The sequence below is a fragment of the Podarcis bocagei genome, assembly GCF_964188305.1.
Source record: "Podarcis bocagei genome assembly, chromosome: W".
Taxonomy (NCBI): domain Eukaryota; kingdom Metazoa; phylum Chordata; class Lepidosauria; order Squamata; family Lacertidae; genus Podarcis; species Podarcis bocagei.
Genome location: NC_138131.1, coordinates 91,761,589 through 91,787,058, shown reverse-complemented (window position 1 = coordinate 91,787,058; position 25,470 = coordinate 91,761,589). Strand labels below are relative to the sequence as shown.

At 43.1% G+C, this 25,470-nt stretch overlaps 1 long non-coding RNA gene across 1 annotated transcript in view; it reads right to left on the bottom strand.

Moving 5' to 3' along the window:
- The window catches only part of LOC308577997, a 33,089-nt gene extending 8,366 nt beyond the window's left edge, over positions 1 to 24,723 (bottom strand). Inside the window, exon 1 of the long non-coding RNA XR_014003807.1 lies at positions 24,413 to 24,723. This is a non-coding gene — a long non-coding RNA (uncharacterized lncRNA). The remainder of the gene's footprint in view (positions 1 to 24,412) is intronic.
- Positions 24,724 to 25,470: the final 747 nt, after the last annotated feature.

Here is a 25,470-nt window from a genome sequence, read left to right as displayed (position 1 = left end):
CCCAAGTTGGTCATTTTAAGAAATAACCTGTCTGGCAGAATTGTATTGAAGGCAGAACTGTAGTCCACAAACAACAGCCTTGCGTAGGTTCCCTGTCGTTCTAGATGACTCAATACAGTATGGACGGCGATGGAAATAGCATCATCAGTAGATCTGTTTCTTCTGTATGCAAACTGGAACGGGTCTAAAGTGGATGGAAGACTAGCCTTAATATAATCTAGCACCAATCTCTCAAAACATTTCATAACAACAGATGTTAAGGCTATTGGTCTATAATCATTGAGAGATACCACCACTGACTGCTTGGGGACTGGCACTATAATCGATGTCTTCAGGCAGGTAGGGACATAACCCTGCAACAGGGATAGGTTGAAAATGTCCGTAAATACGCCGGCTAATTCTGCAGCACAGTCCCTAATAGCCCGTCCCATGATTCCATCCGGTCCAGCTGCCTTCCTGATGTTAATGCTCCGAAAGGCATGTTGTACGTCACAGGTCTGTAATAAAAGTGGTTGTCTATCAGTAGTAGTTTCTGATGATGTGCTGGTGGCCAATGCTGTAGTGACGATAGTTCCGGTTCCCTCCTCAAAGCGGCTAAAAAATTGATTCAGTTGATCAGCCAGGTGCGCACTGCTGCTAGCCAATTCGTTTTTAGTATTTTGCCCTGTAATTTGTCTCAAGCCTTGCCATACTCGACGAGGGTCGGAGCTCTCAAAATGTTTTTCGATCCTCCGGCAGTACATAGCTTTGGCGTTCCTAATACCCTTTTTCAATTTGGCTCTAGCTTCTCTATACTGCTGCGCATCACCAGAGTGAAAAGCAGCATTTCTTGCCTTTAACAGAAGATACACATCCCTGTTTAGCCAGGGCTTGTTGTTAGGGAACACCCGTATTTGTTTGGTGGTAGTGACAACATCAATGCAGCTTTTAACGTAAAACAGTACTGTTGAAGCATATGTGTCCACATTATTCTCCTCAAAAAGCGACCACTCGGTGCTCCGAAAGCAGTCTTGGAGTTGCTCAGATGCACCTACTGGCCACACTCGTATCTCTCTAGTTGATGGTCTAATTCTGCGTACGAGAGGTCTATATGATGGTATCATAAGTAAGGATATGTGGTCTGACTGCCCCAAATTGGGCAGGGGCTTGGTCTTGTATCCATGCATGATGTTACTATATACTCGGTCCAAGGTGTTTCCCCCCCTAGTGGGACAATCAACATACTGGTGGAACTTAGGGAGCACAGTCCTTAAATCGGCTCGGTTGAAATCACCAGCAACCACAAGTGCTCCATCCGGGTGGGCCCGCTGCTGTCTGCTAATAGCAGTCAGCAGGTGGCCCATAGCTGTAGTAGTGTTTGCATCGGGAGGTATATACACCGCTGTTATTATAACAACATTAAACTCACGTGGCAAGTAAAAAGGGCGGCACTTCACCACTAGGTACTCCAAGTCAGGAGAGCAATGCGTGTCCATTTGTTTAATGTCTGAGCTCCAGTTGTTGTTTATATAAACGCAAATTCCTCCTCCTCTGCTCTTCCCGGATTTGGCGGTTCTATCCGCTCTAATTACTGAGCGTCCTTCTAGCTGCAGAAGTCCCTGTGGAAAGGAGGGATCCAGCCACGTCTCTAAAAGGACCATAACACAACAGTCCCGGATACTTTTCTGCCGAGAGGTAATAAGTTCCAACTCCTCTACCTTGTTGGGTAAGGATCTCACATTTGATACAAGGAGACTTGGCAATGCAGGCTTGTGGGGGTTTTTACCTAGCCTCACTCGTAGTCCAGCCCTGCAACCCCTCTTCTGCTTGCGCCCTCTCCGTTTCCTTTTCTTTCTGGCAAGGAGAGCAAGGGGAGTATCCCAAGAATGTGCAAGATATGGAGGCTCTCTGATAAGCTCAGCTGGAATGTTGTAGGTTGAGACCTCCTGGTTGCAGCCTTCCCCTCTGCCGATACTTAAGAGCTCTTGACGACTATAAATTACTTGTGCCTGAGTATTCACAGTCCATAGCAGCAATAAGTTCACAGATAAAAATAAAACACAAATCACTGAATACCGGTCTTCGGAGTGCCGAGCCGCTGCAAGTGCTTGCGCCGCCATCTACCAGGCATCCCCCTTAAAGAGGCAGGTTGCAGTTTGGGCGTGCTCCTGGAACCATCACTGTATGTACCGTATTTTTCGCCCTATAGGGCACACCTAGGGGTTTTTTTTGGAGGGGAATAAAGAAAAATAATTTATTCCCCCCCCCCCAGGCATGGGGCTGGGGTGGGGGAAGCCCAAGCTTCCCCCGACCCCAGCCCCCAGAACAGGCTGCTATGTGCAAGCCTTGGGAGCCCGGCGGGAACTCCCGCGGGCTCCCAAGGCTTGCGGATAGCTTCCTGAAGCCTGCATTCACCCCATAGGACGCACACACATTTCCCCTTCATTTTTGTTTTTTGTTTTTTTTGCAAATTTTTTATTGGTTTTACAAAAAAAATTTAAACAATACAAACAAATAAAAAGACAAACAAACATGTATAATTTCATAACCTTTTTTTCATATCCCTTACTTCATTTTTGGAGGGGAAAAAGTGCGTCCTATAGGGCGAAAAATACGGTAAATAACAATAATAAAACTAATAATTATTATGGTAGAAATGCCTCATGAAATGAGTGCAATTATGTGGTTACTTTCCATGCCACTGAGACAACACACTGCTGGCATGGAAGAAACTAGGCTGTCGCACCCATTCCACATGGTTCTACTTACAAATGACACTGAATTACTTATGCACTTATGGACCACGGGTGCTACAAGCTGCACACTGCAGGTGAAAACTATTGTATGCATATAAAAGTTTGCAAAACTCCAGGAGATATACTCTTACAGCTCAGGTGTAGTGTGTGTGAACATAAAAGCACACACACAATAAAATACATCTCTTAAGTGAGTGAATTTTCACTACTATGAACTATTATGAATTTTTTACTTTGAAAATATGTGTTTTTGGAATGATGGACATCAGAATCAATGTCTTGTAAGGTCACCCATATTTTCCATAAAATTTATTTTCCTGTGTTCAAATAGCCATCCAGTGAAGCCAAGCAAGAAGGGCAACAGGGACCACCTTACCAACACTGGCAGTGCGACTGTAACATATAATAGGTAGATACTGAAGGTGACTCCTAGCTCTGTACTGAATCCAAACAGTGATACTTCATCATCATCATCACCCTGTGTTATCACAACAACTTTCACTTTGTTATGGATGTTCTTTGCAGCGTGTCATGTGTGTAACAGAACATGCACATCTAATTTTTCAGGCGATGTTGTTGTTTTCTCTTGAAGCTATTACTAAAACTTTGTATGTTCACAATATTTGCTTTCCTGTTTTGAGCTTCATAATTTGAAAAGGGAAAAAATGGAAGGAATGTTCCTGCTTAGGGATCCATCCATCCACCCACCCATCCACCACACCCTTCTCCAGCATACAACTCTGTAAATTGTCAGAGGATCATGGAGGGCATTCTACTCTACACAACCAGTTTTCTGTTTCCTATCTTTCAACATTCTGCAGCTACTAAGAATGCACAGTTCACCCTGGGCTGGTTTGTCTTTTTTAACAGGGGTAGTGTATACTTCTGCAAACCCTGAAAATGATACTGTAATATTTAATGGATCCCTTTTTGGTGTTGGTGGGGTAAAGAGAAGAACATTTTTCATAAAGTATTTGGAACACGTAACTTTTTGTCCTTATGAACTTACAGATGGCATTGAATTAAAACATTTGGGCAGGACCTTCCAGTTATTATCTAGTTGCAGTCTTGTAACATCCCTGAAAAGGTTAGTCAGTACTGTATTATCCATTTACAATGGATGGGAGGACTGAGGCTGAGAGCAGCTTGCCTAAAGCCACCTACTAAGTTCATGGCTGAGAAAAGATTCAAACCAGGAACTTCATGATTTGCAACCTAGTCTCTTAGATACACCACTGGAAATAATATGCACAAGAGCAGAATTTTCAAAAATCCACACTGGGGAAAGCTACTTAGTGATTTTCTGATTTCCATATGCATACAAACTTGTAATACTCTTATGAAAGTGAATTATCTTTGCACTTTAAATGCACAGAAGCATATAAATGCAACCTGAATAATAATAATTTAACAATTCTTATAATAAATATACTCAGCAGTTATACTAAAAGCAAACACAAGCAATGAACTACAGATCTATTTGCTGCAGTCCTTTTCATTGCAACAAATAGTCAACCGCAGCAGTACAGGCCTAAAATAGAGTATGGCAATTTGTTAAACATGTGACACTCGGTGGGCTATGTGGTTTGAAAGGTTTGGAGAGCTGTAGCAACAGTAATTTAGGGTCCACGTTATGAGAAGCTTCAGTTATCGTCTGGATAATCAGATCCAGCCAATCTTTGTAAATAACCTCCCTGTTCAATATGCAAATATTGCCTCTTATTAGATGGCACTCACCCTCTTCCTACTTGAAATGCATTAAATAAAACAGAGGTCCGGCCCCCCGTCTTAAAAAAGATCTTCTCCCTGTATAAAATTTTATAAACAGGAAAAGCTTCAGAAGAAGATGAATGACCAGGAAGGAGCATGGCATCCATTACCCCCTCCCTGAGAGCCTGCACATTCATCCTTAACCATGGTTTGGGCTTGGTGTAATATGCAAACCAGGCCACTGTCAAAGAGCTGTGAGTAAGGGAAAAGATCCTGTGGCCAAGGAATCTGTAAGCCTAGGAATGTCTCTTCTATTTTTTTTAAAAAAAATTTTTATTGGTTTTACAAATTTTTTAAAAACAATACAAACATATAAAAAGACATACAAACATGTATAGTTTCGTACCCTTTTTTTCATAAACCTTGTTTCTCGGACTCCCCCATACCTCCCCTTTCTGTATCCCAATGTCCAAAGTTTTTCAGCAAGTTCTAAATAGTTCTGTCAAGCCTCTGTCCTCTTAATCTTTCCTTTAATCTAATCTTATATCGCTGTAACCCTTTCTTTCTCAAAACCTCGACATTCTAACATTCATCCAGTTTATAGTAGTCCTTAAGATAAATTTTAAACTTCTTCCATTCTTCTTCCGCCGTCTCCTTTCCCTGATCGCGGATTCTGCCAGTCATCTCAGCTAATGTCATATAGTCCATCACTTTCATCTGCCATTCTTCCAGGGTGGGTAGATATTGTGTCTTCCAATACTTTGCGATAAGTATTCTTGCTGCTGTTGTAGCATACATAAAGAAAGTTCTATCTTTCTTTGACACCAATTGGCCGACTATGCCCAAGAGAAAGGCCTCTGGTTTCTTAAGGAAAGTACATTTAAGTACCTTTTTCATTTCATTATATATCATTTCCCAGAAAGCCTTAATCTTCGGGCATGTCCACCAAAGGTGATAGAAAGTACCTTCAGTTTCTTTACACTTCCAACACTTATTATCAGGCAAATGGTAAATTTTTGCTAGCTTGACTGGGGTCATGTACCACCTGTAAATCATTTTCATAATATTTTCCTTTAAGGCATTACATGCCGTGAATTTTATACCGGTGTTCCACAACCATTCCCAGTCAGCAAACATAATGTTATGGCCAATATCCTGTGCCCACTTAATCATAGCCGATTTGACTGTTTCATCTTGTGTATTCCATTTCAGCAGCAAATTGTACATTCTTGACAAATTCTTGGTATTGGGTTCTAACAGTTCAGTCTCTAATTTTGATTTTTCCACCTGGAAGCCAATTTTTCTATCTTGTTTGTAAACCTCCATTATTTGATAATAATGGAGCCAATCTTGTACTTTTGGTTTCAATTTCTCATGACTCTGTAATTTCAATTTATCTCCATCTTGTTCCAAAATTTCCCAATACTTTGGCCATCCGGCCTCCATATTGAGTTTCTTCACTGCCTTAGCCTCCAAAGGTGACAGCCATCTAGGGGTTTTATTTTCCAACAAGTCTTTATATCTTATCCATACATTAAACAACGCTTTTCTGACAATGTGATTCTTAAAGGCCCTATGCACTTTGATTTTATCATACCATAGATATGCATGCCAACCAAATGTATTATTGAAACCTTCTAAATCCAAGATATCTGTGTTCTCGAGGAGCATCCACTCTTTCAGCCAGCAAAACGCTGCTGCTTCATAGTACAGTTTTAAGTCCGGCAGGGCAAACCCCCCTCTTTCTTTTGCATCTGTAAGTACTTTAAATTTTATTCTGGGCTTTTTGCCCTGCCAGACAAATTTCGCAATATCTTTCTGCCACCTCTTGAAACAGTCCATCTTGTCAAGAATCTGCAAAGTTTGAAACAAAAACAACATTCTAGGCAATACATTCATCTTAATCACTGCAATTCGGCCTAACATTGACAATTTCAAATTTGACCATATTTCTAGGTCTTTTTTAATTTCTGACCAACATTTTTCATAGTTGTCCTTATACAAGTTCAAATTTTTAGATGTCAAATAAACCCCTAGGTATTTCACCGTCTTAACCACTGTCAAACCTGTCTCTTCTTGAAATTTCTCCTTCTCCGTATCTGTTAAGTTTTTTTCTAATACTTTAGTTTTTTGTTTGTTCAGTTTAAATCCGGCTACCTGACCAAATTGTTGGATTATCTCCAACAGCCTTTTCGTACTAGTGTCTGGCTCTTGTAGAGTCAATACTAGGTCATCTGCAAAGGCCTTTAACTTGTAATGTTTAACCCCGACCTGTACACCTTTAACCTGCTGGTCATTTCTAATCATATTCAGCAACACCTCCAGAACAGAAATGAAAAGCAATGGGGAAATTGGGCACCTCTGTCGTGTTCCTTTTTCTATCTTAAGTTCCTCCGTTATCACATTATTTACAATCAGCTTAGCTTTTTGTTCAGAATATATCGCACCCATACCATTCTCAAAACCTTGGCCTACCCCCATCCCATGAAGATTCTTTTTCATAAAGCTCCAAGAAATATTGTCAAAGGCTTTCTCCGCGTCCACAAAAATCAACACTGCTTTGGTGTTTATATTCACCTCTAGCCGTTCCAAAATGTCTATTATATTCCTTACATTGTCTGATAAATGCCTCTTTGGGAGAAAGCCTGCTTGGTCCCTATGAATCTTCTCCATCAACACTCTTTTAAATCTTTTCGCCAAAATGTCTGCAAAGATTTTGTAATCCACATTAAGTAATGATATTGGGCGGTAGTTCTTAAGTTGAGTCTTTTCAGTCTCTGTCTTTGGTATGAGTGAAATATACGCTTCTTTCCACGATTCTGGTGCCTTTTTTCCCTCTAAGATCTCGTTGCAGACTTCCTTTAACGGTTGAACCAACCACTCCTTCAAAGATTTGTAATATCTGGAAGTCAGTCCATCTGGCCCTGGAGATTTGCCCAATTGCATGTCCTGAATGGCACCCTCTATCTCTTGTTCTGTTATTCTCTGGTTTAAATCCACCTTGCTTTGATGAGAGATTTTTTGTAATCCATGTTTATTAAGGAATTTATCTATGTCCTCTTCATTTTGTGGTCCTTGAGAATAAAGTTTTTTAAAGTAGCTCAGAAAACAGTTTCTAATCTCATTGGGTTTAGATATGTTCTTTCCATCCACTTCTAGGCTTGTAACTGTATTTAGTTTCTGCCTTTTCTTCAATTGCCATGCCAGAAGTTTGCCACATTTGTCTGCCGATTCGAATGTCTTTTGTTTCATTTGCTTTAACTTCCACTCAATCTCTTGATTCATCAATTCCATATATTGTGTCTGGTATAGCTTAATCTCTCTCAAAATCTCCTGGGACTTTGGTTTTGATCTTAATTTTTTCTCTCCTTTTATCTTTTCCAGGATCTTTTCCTTCTTCTCATTCTGCTTTCTCTTTTTTATTGAGTTTTGTTGAATCAAAAAACCTCGCATCACAGCTTTACTTGCATCCCAGATCACTCTTTTTTCCACATCGGCCTTTAGATTTATTTCAAAATAGTCCTTTAGAGTTTTTTGGGCCTTCATGTGGATCTCCTTGTCTCTAAACAGGGTGTCATTCATCCTCCATCTAAATTGACCAGTTGTTGTAAGTTTCATTTCCATCTTTACGGCGTTATGGTCGGAGCAAGTTTTTGGACAGATTTCTATCTTCTTAATCTTTGGAGCCATCCCACTAGTGATCCAGTTTTGATCAATTCTGGTCCAGGTCATCATTGCTTGAGAAAAGAATGTTCCTTCTCTCTCAAGAGGGTTCCTCGTTCTCCATATATCTATTAAGTCCATGTTCTCGGTCATTTCAAAGAAGGTCTTCGGAAGTCTCCCTTCCTTTGAAATTGTCAGTCTTTGTGCTTTGTCCATATTTGTAGAAACCACACCATTCATGTCTCCCATAATTATCACATTATAATCCAAATAGTCCATCAAAGTTTCATGGAGCTTCTTGAAGAATTCCGCCTTGCCTTCATTTGGTGCATAAACTCCAACTATTAGAAATTTTTCTCCTTGCACTTGTATTTCAACTGCCAAATATCTTCCTTGTTCATCTTTAAACATCATTTTTGGAACCCATTTCTCTTTTACATAAATCACAACTCCTCTTTTCTTAACTTTGTCCGATGAAATGAATTCTTGTCCTAATCTTTTATTTATGAGTAGTTTCCTGTGTGCTCTGGTTACATGGGTTTCTTAGAATCATAGAATCATAGAATCATAGAATCATAGAATCATAGAATCATAGAGTTGGAAGAGACCACAAGGGCCATCGAGTCCAACCCCCTGCCAAGCAGGAAACACCATCAGAGCACTCCTGACATATGGTTGTCAAGCCTCTGCTTAAAGACCTCCAAAGTAGGAGACTCCACCACACTCCTTGGCAGCAAATTCCACTGTCGAACAGCTCTTACTGTCAGGAAGTTCTTCCTAATGTTTAGGTGGAATCTTCTTTCTTGTAGTTTGGATCCATTGCTCCGTGTCCGCTTCTCTGGAGCAGCAGAAAACAACCTTTCTCCCTCCTCTATGTGACATCCTTTTATATATTTGAACATGGCTATCATATCACCCCTTAACCTCCTCTTCTCCAGGCTAAACATGCCCAGCTCCCTTAGCCGTTCCTCATAAGGCATCGTTTCCAGGCCTTTGACCATTTTGGTTGCCCTCCTCTGCACACGTTCCAGTTTGTCAGTGTCCTTCTTGAACTGTGGTGCCCAGAACTGGACACAGTACTCCAGGTGAGGTCTGACCAGAGCAGAATACAGTGGCACTATTACTTCCCTTGATCTAGATGCTATACTCCTATTGATGAGGCCCAGAATTGCATTGGCTTTTTTAGCTGCCGCGTCACACTGTTGGCTCATGTCAAGTTTGTGGTCAACCAAGACTCCTAGATCCTTTTCACATGTACTGCTCTCAAGCCAGGTGTCCCCCATCTTGTATTTGTGCCTCTCATTTTTTTTGCCCAAGTGCAATACTTTACATTTCTCCCTGTTAAAATTCATCTTGTTTGTTTTTGCCCAGTTCTCTAATCTGTCAAGGTCGTTTTGAAGTGTGATCCTGTCCTCTGGGGTGTTAGCCACCCCTCCCAGTTTGGTGTCATCTGCAAATTTGATCAGGATGCCCTTGAGTCCATCATCCAAGTCGTTGATAAAGATGTTGAATAAGACCGGGCCCAAGACAGAACCCTGTGGCACCCCACTAGTCACTCTTCTCCAGGATGAAGAGGAACCATTGATGAGAACCCTTTGGGTTCGGTCAGTCAGCCAGTTACAAATCCACTGAGTGGTAGCATAGTCAAGACCACATTTTACCAGCTTCTTTACAAGAATATCATGGGGCACCTTGTCGAATGCCTTGCTGAAATCAAGGTAGGCTACATCCACTGCGTTCCCTTCATCTACCAGGCTTGTAATTCTGTCAAAAAACGAGATCAGGTTAGTCTGACATGACTTATTTTTCAGAAATCCATGCTGACTATTGGTGATCACAGCATTCCTTTCTAGGTGCTCACAGACTGTTTGCTTAATGATCTGCTCCAGAATCTTCCCTGGTATTGATGTCAGACTGACTGGGCGATAATTATTTGGGTCCTCTCTTTTCCCCTTTTTGAAAATAGGGACAACATTTGCCCTCCTCCAGTCTGCCGGGACTTCGCCTGTTCTCCAGGAATTCTCAAAGATGACTGCCAGTGGTTCTGAGATCACATCTGCCAGTTCTTTTAATACTCTTGGATGCAGTTCATCTGGCCCTGGAGACTTGAATACATCTAAACTAGCCAAGTATTCTTGTACTATCTCCTTAGTTATTCTGGGCTGTGTTTCCTTTGCTGAATCATTTGCTCCAAATTCTTCAGGTCGGGCATTGTTTTCTTTATCGGAGAAGACTGAGGCAAAGAAGGCATTGAGGAGTTCAGCCCTTTCTGTGTCCCCTGTTTGCATTTCACCATTTTCTCCTCTGAGTGACCCCACTGTTCTTGTAGACATATCAAATCCAATTGTTCTCTTTTCAAAATATGAAAAACTTGACGTCTCTTCAAAGGCATATTGAGCCCATTACAATTCCAACTAAGGAATTGCAGGGCCATCTTGTTACTTTTCCGTTGTTCCTCCAACTGCTCCCAGTTGTTGCTCTTCCTCTGATGGTGGTGGATTAAGTCCAAACGATAAGTTCAAAATATCTAGTGCTCTCCTTTGTTCTGCGATTGGGTCCACAGTTCCCTTCTGTAGGTCCTCTTGGTTTCTTTCCAGGAACCTCTCTTTGTCTTGTGTTGTCTTTATTTTCACCTTATTTCCCTTGTAGTCAAAGGACAGTCCTTGTGGGAACTCCCACCTGAAAGGAATGATGTTCTTCTTCAGCAGGTAGACCAGATCCTTATAGAAGGTTCTCAACTCCAAGATATATTTAGGGATGTCTTTAAAAATCTGTATAGATGAATTTTCAATTTGCAAGGCCTTTTGGTAGTGTAATTTTAATATTTTATCTCTTTCTTCCTTAGATCTAAGGGTAATCAGGCAATCCCTCGGGGTCTTTCTGTTCAGTCTTCTGCCCAGTCTAAATGCTGTTATTATCTTAAATTCTTCCTCCTCCAAGTCTTCCCAGAAATCAGCAAACTCTTGTGTTAAATACTCCACGAGGTTGTCTCCTTCGCTCTCGGGAATCAATCTCAGTTTCAGATTTCTTTCCTTTCTCTGTAATTCCCACAAAGCCAAAGTTGCATCATGTTCATGAACCTTTTTAGCAATCGGTTCTAAGTTCTCTTGTGTCTCTCCAGCAATAGTTCTAGCTTCCTCTGGAATCTTACGTGTTGCAGAGTTTTCTTGAATCAGCCTGTTTATAGATTCTGTGTTCAAGTCCAGTCTTGCTGTTAGTTCTGTTAATTTCTGTGTATTTTCTGTACTCTGCTTTGTCAAGGTCTCCAAAGATTGATTTATCTTGAGTAACGCTTGTGTCACTGACTCCATGGAGGCAGCTGTCACTTTTTCTTGTCCTTATGTTCCTGTAGGAGTTACGCCTGTAATTGAGCCTCTTTTCTTTTGTTGCTGTTGCTGGTGTTGTTGCTGCTTAGCTTTGGCTCTGGTGGTTATCTCTTCTGCTGGGCCACTCATGTCCCAAGGACGTTCCCACGAAAACAGTCCCCTGATGGAAAATTCCACTGTCCTAGACTGTTACAACCGTTACTTAAGCCCTCTAGGGGGAGCAAAGCAAAATGTCCGAGTACGGAGACAAAGAAGTTAAAGACAAGTATATCAGGAGGCTTGTAAATATATGTTACAGCACTTTTTCCAGTGGATACTATTTCAGCATACTCCAATATACTGTAGCAACAAGGTCTAAAAACTTTGTAGCAAAGGAAACTTCAACCATGTAACTTTCCCAAGAATTTAAAGACAGTTCAGTGCTCTATTGTCTTGTTTGGCAGTCTGTTTCAGGGTATTAAGGCAGCAGAAGATTTTTCCCTTTTAGATAAGTAATGCAGTTCTTATTGTCCCTTTTTCCTTCCCTCTGTCCTGCTTGCTAGAGGGGAGATCTAAGTCCAATGTCAGGTTAAATAGTCAAGGAATGTTTCATACGGATGCAGCTTTAAATTTCCGTTGCTTTAGCTGTCATGCAGTCGGGGGAAGGCAGACTTCCTTAATTTTTACCTTCCCCGTTTTCAGCCAAATTTTCAATTTTAAAAGGTTCCAAATTAGCGTTCAGTCTTACTCACAGGTTTTTCAGTCCCAGATTTACAGGAAGGAATCGGCGCTCTCCGTCAATGGCGACGCGGCTTCACTCTGCAGGCTGGGTAACGACTCTCAGCACCGCGCTCTCCCGATGCCGTTCCAGAGCCTTTAAAAAGGCTCTTTCTGCAGTAAGGGGGGGCGCTTCTGGTGCCCGCCGAGTCTCCTTGTTCACAGGCTTCAGCGCCTGTGATTTTAGGGGTCCCCCGCTTGCCGTAGCGGGTCAGACCCGAACTCGCAGAGCAGTCCTCCTCCGAAGCTCGGAAAGAGGACCGCCATTAACGCTGGCGCCGACCGGAATTAAAAAAAAAATAAAAAAAATAAAAAAAGGAATGTCTCTTCTAAGCATCCTTGCCCTCTAACCCCTAGATTATGGAATATTGCTTTGCATCCGCAACCATGACACCAGTCTCAACCATCACTGCAGACCTTTATGCATGCCTAGCCAACAACAATAATAAATAATAAAAGGGGACAAAGAAAGTCCACGTTCTATAACGCTTCATACATATTGTTGCTTGATATAAAAGAGAAAGGTCTGTTAGCACATGGGCTCTTCTCCACCTGGCCTGGGCAAGACTCAATGTGCATGCATACACCACCTCTGCTAGACAGGCAGCTAAATGCTTAATTTCATAGTAATACAAGCTATGACATTACTGAATGTACAATTCTGGTTTTGAAAGAATGAGCTTTCAAAATGTTTCCACAGACCCTGAAGCAGCTGTCACTGGGATTGTGTTGATAGCCATCTTAGCATTGCTGTGCCATAGGATTTCTGCTTTCAGGCCCTACAGCAAAAATCCTGAGGGTTGTCAAATGAGGAGGGTGGGGTGGGGGGAACTGGCAGAAAGCATGGCAGTTTCCAAGGCATGACTTTGTTGTTTTCCAGGTTCTGCACAGGATGGTTTTAGGTGCTTGATTCTTATTGCTCCAACCAGGGGGTAAATTCCAGCAGGTACTCTCTAACCCAGGATGTGAAATTTTGCAAGAAGGAATATGTTCAAAATCTAGTACATTAAAGCAAATACATTTCCCCACTTCTGAGCAGGCTTTGTGGCAATAAGGTAGCATTCATCAAAGCTGATAACTGCCTGGGTGGATTAGGCTAAGCTCTTCTTTCTAGTTCCTGTTTCAACAACAGAGAGTCATATGCCTCTGGAAGCTGACAAACAAGGCATGAAGGCAAAGCCACCCATTTATGGCATTATGAGGAAAGGGGGAAGTTCTATATTGATGCTCTTATTTTTAGAAACCTCTATTGTATCACCCCACCCCCAGCAATCTTTATTTTCCTCTATGACACCATTATACACGTTTGTGGCCTGTGTGTCTCTTAATACTAACATTTAGTACTGTCTGCTGTTTGCCGTTTTTGCAAATAAGGTAAGGTATTTTTGTTTAACACCCCGCCATCCCACACACAACCGATGTATCGCCAAAAACAACTTACACGTGCCTCACCTTGGCTGCATACACAACAAGCATTTGAAGCACATTTAGACAACGTGACTCCCCCCAAGGAATCTTGGGAAACTGTAGTTCACCATTCACAGAGCTACAGTTCCCAGCACCTTTAGCAAACTACAATTCCCTGGATTCTGTGAGGGAAGTTATGTTCTTTAAATGTATGGTGTATGAGCATTCTCTATTAGAACAACTGCTACACTGTTTATTTAAGCTACTGTAGAACAGGTGACATACCTGCTTCCCCTGGGCATTTATGTGGCTTTTGTCCAAAGTCCCTAGAACAGTCGGCATTCTTGCTGAGCAAAAAAATGCTTCAAGTAACTCATTAAGAATTGCATTCAACAATACTCAGCATGCAAGGATCCCAAAGGGGACATGGAGGTAAAGGAACTTAAGGAGAGAAGAAACAGGAGAAGGAAATGTGCCACATTATTGCTGCTGAGAAGAGAGGTAGGTAAAGGTAAAGGACCCCTGGATGGTTAAGTCCAGTCAAAGGTGACTTTGGGTTGCAGTGCTCATCTTGCTTTTCAGGCCAAGGGAGCCAGGGTTGGTCCACAGACAGCTTTCTAGGGTCATGTGGCCAGCATGACTGAACCACTATTGGCGCACAGAGGTTTGTTATGAGAGCCAGAACACACGGAAACACCATTTACCTTCCCACTGCACCGGTACCTATTTATCTACTCACACTGGTATGCTTTCAAACTGCTAGGCTGGCAGAAGCTGAGACAGAGCAACAGGAGCTCACCCCGTCGCAGGGATTCAAACTGCCAACCTTCCTATTAGCAAGCCCAAGAGGCTTTACCTGCTAAGATAACTGCCTGAGAACACACACACACACACACACACACACACGGAACGGGAGGGGGGAGAGAGAGAATATGTAATATGACTGGGGGCTAAGCAGGCCAAGTTGCTCCTTGCTTTTTCGGGGGGGGGGACCCTCACCGGTCAAGCACAATTTGCTTCCCTTGCCCCACAGCCACACTCAGCGCTGGTATGTTGAAAAGCAATATATCACGAGGTGAGAACTCCACATCAACTTTCTATTAGCAGGCCACTTCTTCCAGAGGAGAGGATTCTGTGGTGTTGCTGACTTACTTCCATCAGTCCTAGTCAGCATGGTCTGTGGACAGGGATAGTGGGAGCTGCTATTCAGCAATATCTGGGGGGCCACAGGTTCCCCTTCCCATAGCTGTTCTTTCAGTGCTTTCTGGATGTTCCTCCCCTCCCCCCCAATCTTCCTAGGGGATATTTTTTTCAACACTTTGTAAGGATAGTAGCTACAAACTTGTTTGCACGAATAAATTTGAAATACTTTTGCTACCTTCTATTTTTTTCTTATTCAGAGAATATTAAAGTTAGAATCATCATAGAACTGTAGTTGGAAGGGACCACGAAGGCCACTTAGTCCAACCCCCTGCAATGAAGGAATATTTTGCCCAATGTAGAACTTGAACCCACAACCCTCTACTGACTGAGCTATTTAAGTGTACAGTCATACCTCGGGATGAATACGCTTCAGCTTAAATATTTTCGGGTTGCGCTCCGCGGTGACCTGGAAGTAACGGAGTGCCACTCGCACATGTGCAGACGCTCTAAATGACGTCACGCGCATGCACAGAAGCGGCAAAACGCAACCCGCGCAGACGTGCAAACGTGCTGTTGCATCTTACGTTCGCTTCAGGATGCGAATGGTGCTCCAGAATGGATCCCGTTCACATCCAGAGATACCACTGTATGGGGTAACCAGGAAAGGATGCAATCTAGCAAAATCTATCAGTGTCCAAACTCTGCTTAATTTTAATAATAATAATAATTTTTTATTTATATCCCACCCTCCCTGGTCAAAGCTGGGTTCAGAGCGGCTAACATCATACAAGTAAGACAATGCATAAAAACAAGCAATCAATAAATTAAGATACATCCCAGAATTAATTCAAACAAATTAAAATTAAAACTGGACAAGTGGCAATCTTCAGGTTAATTTTAGCCATTAATTAATTTTATTTCACAGGGCCTCTGTGGCCAACCTTGTTTAGATTTTACCTAGGGTAACTCATCTGTAACCTGTATCAACTGGGTGGTTCAGGTCTATGCTACTGGCCTAGCCCACATCATCACATTTATTCTTCTCTATCAAGAGAATGCCCCATGTGGAAGCAGCTTCTACACTTTGGTGAAAGAGGATAGACCATGCAAGCAAAGGTAAACTCAACAAATCACCCAACCAGTGGCATTATCATGCTTTAGCATCTTCATCAGTAAACGACAGCGATTTTCCAGTTTGTTTGTTATAATTCTTTCTCATCCTGAAACTACAATCCACTTCCATAGCTATAAACAAGCCAAACTGATCAGAAAGGGAAATGGATGCATTCTTCTGGGAAACTGAACATTATACATTAAGGTCTGATGGCAACTTTGGCAACAGATAACAAAGTTTAAAAACAAAACTAGGGGTATGTTGTTCTGAACTGCCGGCCCAAAGGAGAACTTGTGGGAACGGTTGGGTGCAGGGATACAACAGAAGGATTTCAAAAAACTAGAGTGATCAGTTCTAGTGCTTTATTAAAGAAAGGTGTAGAAAATATAATGAAAATGATGGTATATAACACCAGTAAAACTAGCCAAGTTGTACAAAACAAACAACAAATGTTGGAAATGTAAAGAAAAAGAAGGCACGTTTTACCATATGTGGTGGGAATGTAAAAAAGTAAAAGACTTCTGGGAAATGATTTATAATGAAATTTTTAAAATGTTGAAATATACATTTCTAAAAAACACCAGAAGCTCTTTCACTTGGTATGGTAGGTACAGAAATTCATAAGAATGATAAAAAATTGTTTTTATATGTGACCACTGCAGCAAGAATATTATTAGCCCAACGATGGAAACAAGAGCAAATGTCAACAAAAGAAGAGTGGCAAATGAAATTAATGGACTATGCTGAGCTGGCGAGACTAACAGGAAAAATTCAAAACCAGCAGGACCAGACTTTCCTAAAGGATTGTAAGAAAATTATGTTGTATCTGAAAGACAATTGTAATTACCTAACATCACTTGTAGGGTTACAAGAAGTTTTGTAAGGAGGACTATATAAATTAATGGGAAAGGGACTAAAATTAACTGATGCAAGATTGGACTTATAGCAATAAGCATAGTAATAAAATGCAAAAATAAAAAGAAATTTAGAAAACCATTAGAAGGGGTCGAAGGAAGTCTTAGGCCGTGATAGCCAAAGATTTGTTATATGGTGTTGGAGTTGTTATGTTGGAAAATTTGTGCAAAAATCAATAAAAATTATTTTTTAAAAAAGAAGGAAAGGTGTAGACTTAAGCAATCAGCCTGCTGATCTCCCAGACTTTACAGACGCAGGACTGACAGACACTGCAGCATGGAGATGGCTTGTCTGCGTCCAAGCAACCATTCACACATTCTTTATATACAAAGCAGCATTATGTCACTTTGGCCAGGCCATTGCATCACCTCACATGACCAGTTGATGGCAAATACCCAAATCTTACCAATAGATCCCAAGCCCACAGGTAAGGATAACATCAAAGCAAGCCAATTAGCCTATATCAAAGCAAATTAATATAAACATACACGACCTTATTGTTACAACAACTATCAATTAATTGTGGGGTTATTTTGACTACCAAGATGGCATTTGCAGAGTTTCTGGAACAGTTCACTTTTGGTTCAGTGCATACCGTTTTACCTGCCATCTGAGTTGTGACGCTTGCTGACTTTGCAAGTTATTTTTTGTGTTACTTTTCACCCTGACCCACATAAGGCACACTACATGCACCTTTGTTTATCTGCTGGCCTATCATGAGACGCGAGATGAGACTGAGCTCTGCAGGAAGTGTTTTCTTTGTCATGCTCACAGAGTCCCGTTTTTCTTCTTGGCTGAGGCCCGTAAATACACAATTTGGGAATTCTTAAAACTGAAACTTGAGGAGTGATCACAATTCACATCTTGCAAGACTGTCTGGTTCCCACTAAGCATCTCTAAAATCCTGATGCCCCACGCCCCGTGACATATAATTCTTATTATTCAAAAAGTCAGCTCCTATTCATGTGGAGGAAGCCTGAAAGGCCATTCACTGTTAATAACTCATTCTCGAATTGTCCCCCTTAAAAATCGAATTGCACCCTCTGGGGCGTGTGCCCCACATTGGGAACCACAGGTCTAGAGGGTAGCTTCTTTATACAAGCCAGACCACTGGGAAAAAGCAATAAGCAAAAAAAAAATAGAGAGAGAAATGGATACAGACAACAAAAAGAGGTCCCATGTTGCAGACATGAAAATATGCATGACTGCTGATTTAGATAAGCAGAGGTTCCTGAACCAAGAAATAAACTTGCATTTGGAGTAAGATTATTTAAATGCAAGGGAACTCAGTAAGAGGAAGAGCAGTCAGTTTCAAGCTACTGCTTTATGTATTAATGAAGTTAATTGGAAACCATCAAGGCTTTTGTGGCAGCAGTAAAAGAAGCTCAATCCCTGTTCTTTAGAGTTACCAAAGAACTACTGGCAGCCCTTAATGACAAGTACTGGAGGTTTGTAGCTTCTTATCTAGAATTGCGTGCTGAGGTCCCCCAAAACCCCTACCCCAATAACTCACACATCACACATAATTTTTGTTTAAGGTTTTTGGCATACTTTTGGCCACAACTTTATTTTCATACAAATTGAGAGTGGTTGCTTAGGCATTGGTTATGACTATCTGTCCCCCCCGCCTTGGGGACAGCGCTGACTCCCGTGAGTCAGCGTGTGGAGGAACAAGACCAGGGACAGCTGGGACTGCGACACAGATCCTCAGCTATTCCCTGCTTGTTCCTTGGGAACTTACACGGCCCGCACCCTGCTCCAAGGGTTTGGACGAAGGGATGGTAAGCCCCAGAATTCCTTTAACGGAATACCCATCAGCAGCAGCATTGGAGGGGCAGGCACAGCCAATCCATACCCCTCCACCAACCAATTTAACCAATGCCTAACCGCCACAGAGCCTTAGCTCACCGCCAAACCACTCACAAATGCAACCCTTCCTTCAATCCCAAAGCAACCATAGCCAACCAGGTGTCGTTCCCTATAGGGGAAATATTCACCCTAAAGCTGGCAGCAGCCTTGAAGGTAATCACAGGGTGCAAAATCATGGAACCACCTGAAGCAAAGCCTACTTTACTTTATTATTTTTATTTTATTTTATTATTATTTTATTTTATTTTACACTTCCTTATTAACATGCTTCCCGGCCTCTTTGGTGGTAGTTTGTCTAGGCACTGGTTCCTGACTAGCTGCACCTGACCTCAGCAGGGCAGCACTGACGACTGGGCCCCACCATATCGTCAGTACCAGCAACATTGTGGGGGAGCAATGAATCCCAAGGCAATCGCATCCCGCCAGGTGTCGTTCCCCATAGGGGAAAGATGCACCCCCCATCTGCCCCAAAGAGGGGAACAGTCTTGAAGAAAATAGCAGGGTGCAATATCACAGAACCACCTAAAGCAAGGACCTATTTTATTTTATTTTTTATTTTATTTTATATGTTATTTATTTGATTTGATTTACTTTATTTATTTTATTTTCCACCGCCATATTAACATGCTTTCTGGCCTGCTCGGTGGTAGTTTGTCTAGGCATTGGTTCCCGACTAGCTGCACCTGACCTCAGCAGGGCAGCACTGACGACTGGGCCCCACCATATCGTCAGTACAAGTAAACAGCGTGGGGGAGCAATGAACCAGGATCAGACTCAAGCTCACCCCAAATGCTCCCAGGGACTCTTGCGTGGCCCTACCCCTCGAAAGGGGTTGACAAAGCATGGCAAATCCTTGGTTTCCTGTAATGGAATATCTTTGCGCATTGGAGGGGACAGGTGCTCCAACCCCCCCTCCAGACCACCTTGAACCAAATGCCTTAAATTATTTTGAGTCCAGGGAGAGCTGCCATCAACTCAATCCAAGCCCTCTTGCATGCAGGAATGCAAACTTATGCTGGAGGAAGACAGCAAATCATTCTTGCCCAGCTGTACCACCAGCCCTGCGGGAGGACCTGCACAGGTCACACTCGACCGCACCAAAGGAAGGACCTCCTCCCAAAGCATTCCCCATCTGGACATCCAGTATATGTCCACATGGGCAGGAAGACTGAGATGGCGCCCCAGTCCAGACTTGTCAGCGCGCTTGCCAGCCCAGTGTACAATGCTGTGGCCCAAATGTGCACCGCTGCTCCTATGAGAAAAGGAAATAACAGACAAGCATCAGCACAGACATCATTGTGACACTTCCTGATATAACCCTTGTCAGCGTCAGACTTCCAATGACCCGTATTCACAATCCTGTCTACAGACAGGCCCCCAGTGTGCAGCCGTTGCAGCAGCCCTATTCGGAAGGAATGAGGCGTGTTCAGTGGTAGGCAAGCCGCAGGCCGTAATAACTGGTGCACGGCGTAAGCACATTAATGCCTGGCTAACGGGAACCCATGTTCATGCACTAGGAGTGGGCCAGCCCCCAGGGGAATGAAAAGCCAATTTTTTCTGGTATCCATAACCGTGCAAGGGCCCTCCTCATGTGTAATGGGAAGCCTGATTGTGGCACTCCTGCCCACTAAGTCTGTTTTAGAGTTCCCAACTCTAATGACAAGCTCCAAAGCAGATAAGGAAAAGTCCTGAAGCAATAAGCCTCCAGACTCTCAGCCCTGTGCTGGCTCCAACAACCATTTCCCCAACCCTCAGTGCCCAAAATGCAATGGAATACTGAAAGGAGTCTCGCCTTGATCTTTTACCAGCAGAAAAGTTTTAACTTGTTGCAGATCCTGCATAGGTAAAATTGACCGACTTCCTGCCCACTGTCCTATGAGGTTGGAGCCTATTCCAACCTTCCAAGGCCCTGCACATTACAAACTTTATGCAAGGGTCTCTGAAAAATAAAGCTTCAGTATAACAGACATTGCAGCGGACTGAATTCTTATAGTTATAACAGGACGCCCAATCTGCGGCAGGTGGACCAAATACTGCAGGATCTGCTCAGAGGATGGGGGCCAGTTCATCTGAATGGCCGAGGACTGCCAGCTTAAGGCTAAGAAATCCATCCAGGCCTTCCCATAAGAGCTAAAAGCAGAAGGGGAAATGGAAGCTGCTGCTCTCTGTAATTACTAATTGTTGTCAACATGCCACAGGTGGTCTGGAAAAGTCTGGCAATAGCTGAGTCTGGAGCCCAGGATCTGAAGCGCTCCATCTGAAAATGGGATAGAGTGTCAGAGACATCATTAGAGGATCCCGTAATCAGGAGAGCAGAAAGCACAATATTAAACCTTAAGCGGTGCAGCTCAAAAGCATGAGCGGAGGGGCGGAGACTCTGCTGGAGCGTGAGAACTGTTTAGCCAAGACGCTCACCACTACCTGGTTATCAGACCAAAAGCAGATCCGATGGTCACTGAACTCCTCGGGCCACATGTGAACTGCTACTACAATGGGGAAAACTCAAAAGTTAGGTCACATGATTGCCTCACCATACCGGGCTTGAGGCCATGGCTTTGCACACCAGCAGCCCCTGAAATAAAAAACCAAAGGGCAAAGATCCAGCAGCATCAGCATGAACCTGAAAAATCCCTGTGCAAGTATCCTGCCATGGCCAACTACTATTGCATACATATAGGAATTGCAACCGTTGCATGAGATCCCATTGCATGAGAAAGGTAAGGGGACCTCAGGCCGCAGGCAGCCTGGCCTAGTGGGAAGGGAAGGGGCGGCCTGGGGCAACCACTCTGCATGCAAGATTAATTAAGTGACCCAGCAAGATCGGATCTGATGAAGCATCACTTGCTACAGAGGAAGTATTACAAAATAACTTCCTTCAAGGCAGACAGCTTCTCCATAGGCAAGTGGTATGTTTTAGCAACGATATCCAACTGGATCCCTAAATAAAATGGGAATATGGGCAAGTATTGAGGTATTGCTTGCCAGCTTCCAGCCCCGCTTGGGCAGGGGGCATCTTGTGCTGCCATCATAATACGTAAATTTACAGGGCCGACGCTGGCCAGAACCGCTAAAAAAAGTCCCGACAAAACTGCCGCCGAGCCAGCTTCCTTTTCAGACACACACTGTGCAATGCAAAAACACACTCCGTGCAGTGCTCACATAATCCATGCAATGCAACTATACTCCGTGCGATGCAGCTACACACTCCGTTCAATGCAACTACACACTCAGTGCAAAAACGCACTCTGTGCAATGCAAAAACGCACTCCATGCAATGCAACTACCCTCCATGCAATGCAACTACCCACTCTGTGCAATGCAACTACACACTCCATGCAATGCAACTACACACTTCATGCAATGCAACTACACACTCCGTTCAATGCAACTACACACTCCGTACAATGCAAAAACGCACTCCGTGCAATGCAACTACCCTCCATGCAATGCAACTACACACTCCGTGCACTGCACACACCCTCTGTTCAATGCAACTACACACTCCGTGCAATGCACTCTCTGTGCAATGCAAAACAAAAAACAAAAACAAAAACCAAACCACACACACTCTGTGCAAATGCCACTACACCCTCCGTGCAATGCACACACACTCTGTGCAATGCACACACACCCTCTGTGCAATGCACTCACACCCTCTGTGCAATGCGCACAACCTCTGTGCAATGCAAATGCAAATCTCTCACGCAATGCAATGCAAATGCAGCCCGTGCAGCGCTGTGCCCTGCAACGCACAGAGCAAACTGCAGTGCGGGCACACAAAGGTGCTTTCTCCCGCTTGCATATTGCAAACGTGGCGCCTGTTACATCCCTCGCAGTGAGGGAACCACCAAAAGGCCCTCGACACTGGACCTAAGTGTCCAGGTAGAGCAATGGGGGAGCATGCAGCTGTCCCATATAGGGACCAATCCTGCAACCTAGGCATTACCGGCACTATGCGCTGACCAGCTGAGCTATCCAGGATGATCCCTAAAGACCCGGGACAGCCTCACCCTGACCCCTGTAGAGGTCCAAGGTGATGTCTGAATCATGATCCCTGCTCCTCTTTGCCCTCCTCCTGGATTGCAGCCTTCGAAGATGCTTCCTTCTGGAAGAAGACACCTGGGGCGTCCACAAGTCATCCCCTGCAGGAGAGGCAAGCTCTTGAGGCATTTGCAAAAGCCCAGTCATAGTCCGCAAAAACTAAACAATGTAAGGAACTGGTGAAACCAATGCTTCATGGACCACATGGGGACACTATTCAGGCCGGAAACGCTTCCAGGCCATCGAATTCTAGGGCAAAGCCCTAGGATCACCTGCCAGGCCAGGCATAAATGTTTCCAGTGAAATAGCAGAGTTGAGGCAGCCCACAGCTTGTCCAGGTACCCCTGCTTGCCCTTTTAGAGGGAAGCACCCCTTCAAGAAACCCAAAGTTCTTTTATCACAAATGGGCCGAACTACCCAGCAACAGAATAGCCCAAAAGGAGCAGTTTGTTTTGTTTTGTTATAACAATGGCTAAGAGGGGGATATGAACCCTGTCTCCCAGGTCCTAGTCCTACACTTTAGCCACTAAATCACAATGGCTCGCCTCTAAAATGGCAGTCGCCACTATCAGGGCAAAACAAACTTAAAGAAAATAAACTTGTTCAGAAACAGCATAGTTCAAGAGCATATACAGAGTGCTCATAGTCATTGGAGGCACTGAGAGCCTCTGCCGCCCTCTGACTGCCTCAGATATACATTAGCAGCAACTGAGCCTGGAAGCAGGTACATTCTTATAGAGAGGTCAGAGACTTAACAATTAACTGCTACCTGTAGCATACTTAGGCTCGGAAGTTATGCCCAGGCCGAATAGGCCTCCATGCCTCTGCTCTTGAGAATCTTAGTCTCATAGCAATATTAAAGGAACTCAAAATAGTGCTCCCGCCCAAGGCTAGATTAAAATTTGGCCAACAGCGCTGCACACACTCAAATAAAGCCAACCTTCGGGGTGCTATGAACGAAAGTGATTCCAGCTAAGCTGAGAACAGCCCTGACTAGCCCCACAATTTCAACAAGAGAAATGGGGGAAACCTTTTTGCGAAAGAAAGGCAAGCCACAGATACAGGGAGAATCTTCCCACAGGGCAGGGTAAGGGGTGGGGTGGGAAATTGAACAGGAAAAAGGGGAATTAAATTATTTAAGGGACTAAAGAGGATTAAAAGAAGGGGGAATTAAAGAAATGTAACCAGACAATGAGAAGTTTGCATCACTGTCCTCCAGACAGTCCAAGTGCTCCATGTGATCCGATGTCCACAGCGAAAGAGAAAGAGAAAGCTGTGGACCTTGCTTAAATAACCACTGATCCCACCCCTAAATTGGCAACATCAAATTTACCCCAGTAACACCATCCTCCAATCTGCTCCAGGCCCCTTGAATCTAATACTGCCTGGCAACCAAGTGGAGTTTTGTTCGGCCCCATCCGCAACACGTGCTCTCTTTTAGTGAGAACACGCTTTGTAGAAAAGCCTCAGAGAAGCTTCCAAAGTAGAGCATCATAACAAAATATTTGTCAATGGGAAATTGTCAATTACTCATACATATTACAGATAATGTTCAGCGTGTATGAGTTGAGAAGAAAGCAAGCCTGATCCCACATTGATTTCATAAGATATGTGACATGGTGCTATAAATGTTAAAGAAGGAAGCATGAAACACCATCTGAAACCAAAGGAATGAAGATTTATATGAACAAGGTACTGACGCAGACTAACCCCCAAAATTCAGTGTTTCTTACTTGTTGTTGTATCATTAAGTGATGCAGTCCCATTGCCACGCAACGCTTCGCCGTGCAGAAAACTAATGGAAATTAGCAAGACTGAACAGGAGTATTCCATCATGGACCTGTTAAGCAAACACAGAGAAAAATATAAAACCCATACTAACATACTCATGTCATGTTCATACTATCACGAAGGAGGTTTGAATTTTATTTTTTTGAAAGAATGACTTTTGTAAGGGAATATGATTTATCTGTTGTGTCCAAAGTCTTATAAGTATTTGTGAAACTACCACCCTAGTGCCCAAAGTCTTATTCTATACCACAAATCTTCCAAGTTTGGAAAATTAAGGGATTTGAAAAACACCAAGAATAAAAACTTGCTACTCCAAAAAAAAAAAAAAAAAAAAAAGGGAGCTCCAGGCATTACACAGAAACTGCAAGAGAGGACACATGCCCCACTCGCCCTTCCTCTTTTCTTCTGGGATATGCAAACTGGGGGTTTCTGCCTCTTCCTCAACATTTGGCCTTCAGTATCTCACCAGGGGAAAGGTGCACAAGTTCTCACGTTGCATATTACATGGAAGTACAAAAAGAGGAAATGCGAGTCACCCACATTTCCTCTGTTGCTGCTTGTTTGCACATCCAAAAGCTGGCAGAGATTACAAGCTGTTCAAGAAGAAATCTGACACAAATTCTAGTGAGTATAAAACTAAACAACATATGCAGAAAATGGAACAAATTCCTAGGTTGTGTGATGATCATTTTGTAACAATCTGCTGCTGTTCCGGTCTACTTTTCTTGCTGACAACTTAGTTTCTTATATGATGAGTTGCTGGATTGTTATTGTTCTTCCACAAGTGAGCACTGAAAACATGCAGTCGGAACTGGTACGCTTGAAGCTGCTACAACACCAGCTCCACTAATACATAAAATAATTTAAGTATAACTCGTAATCATACGACTAGATATTATAACTAGATATTATACTACTGACTGCAGGTCTGGTTTGCCTCCTAAAAACCCACACGCAGCAGGCTCAATTCAGTCTCCGGGGGGGAGGCGGGAGATCCCAC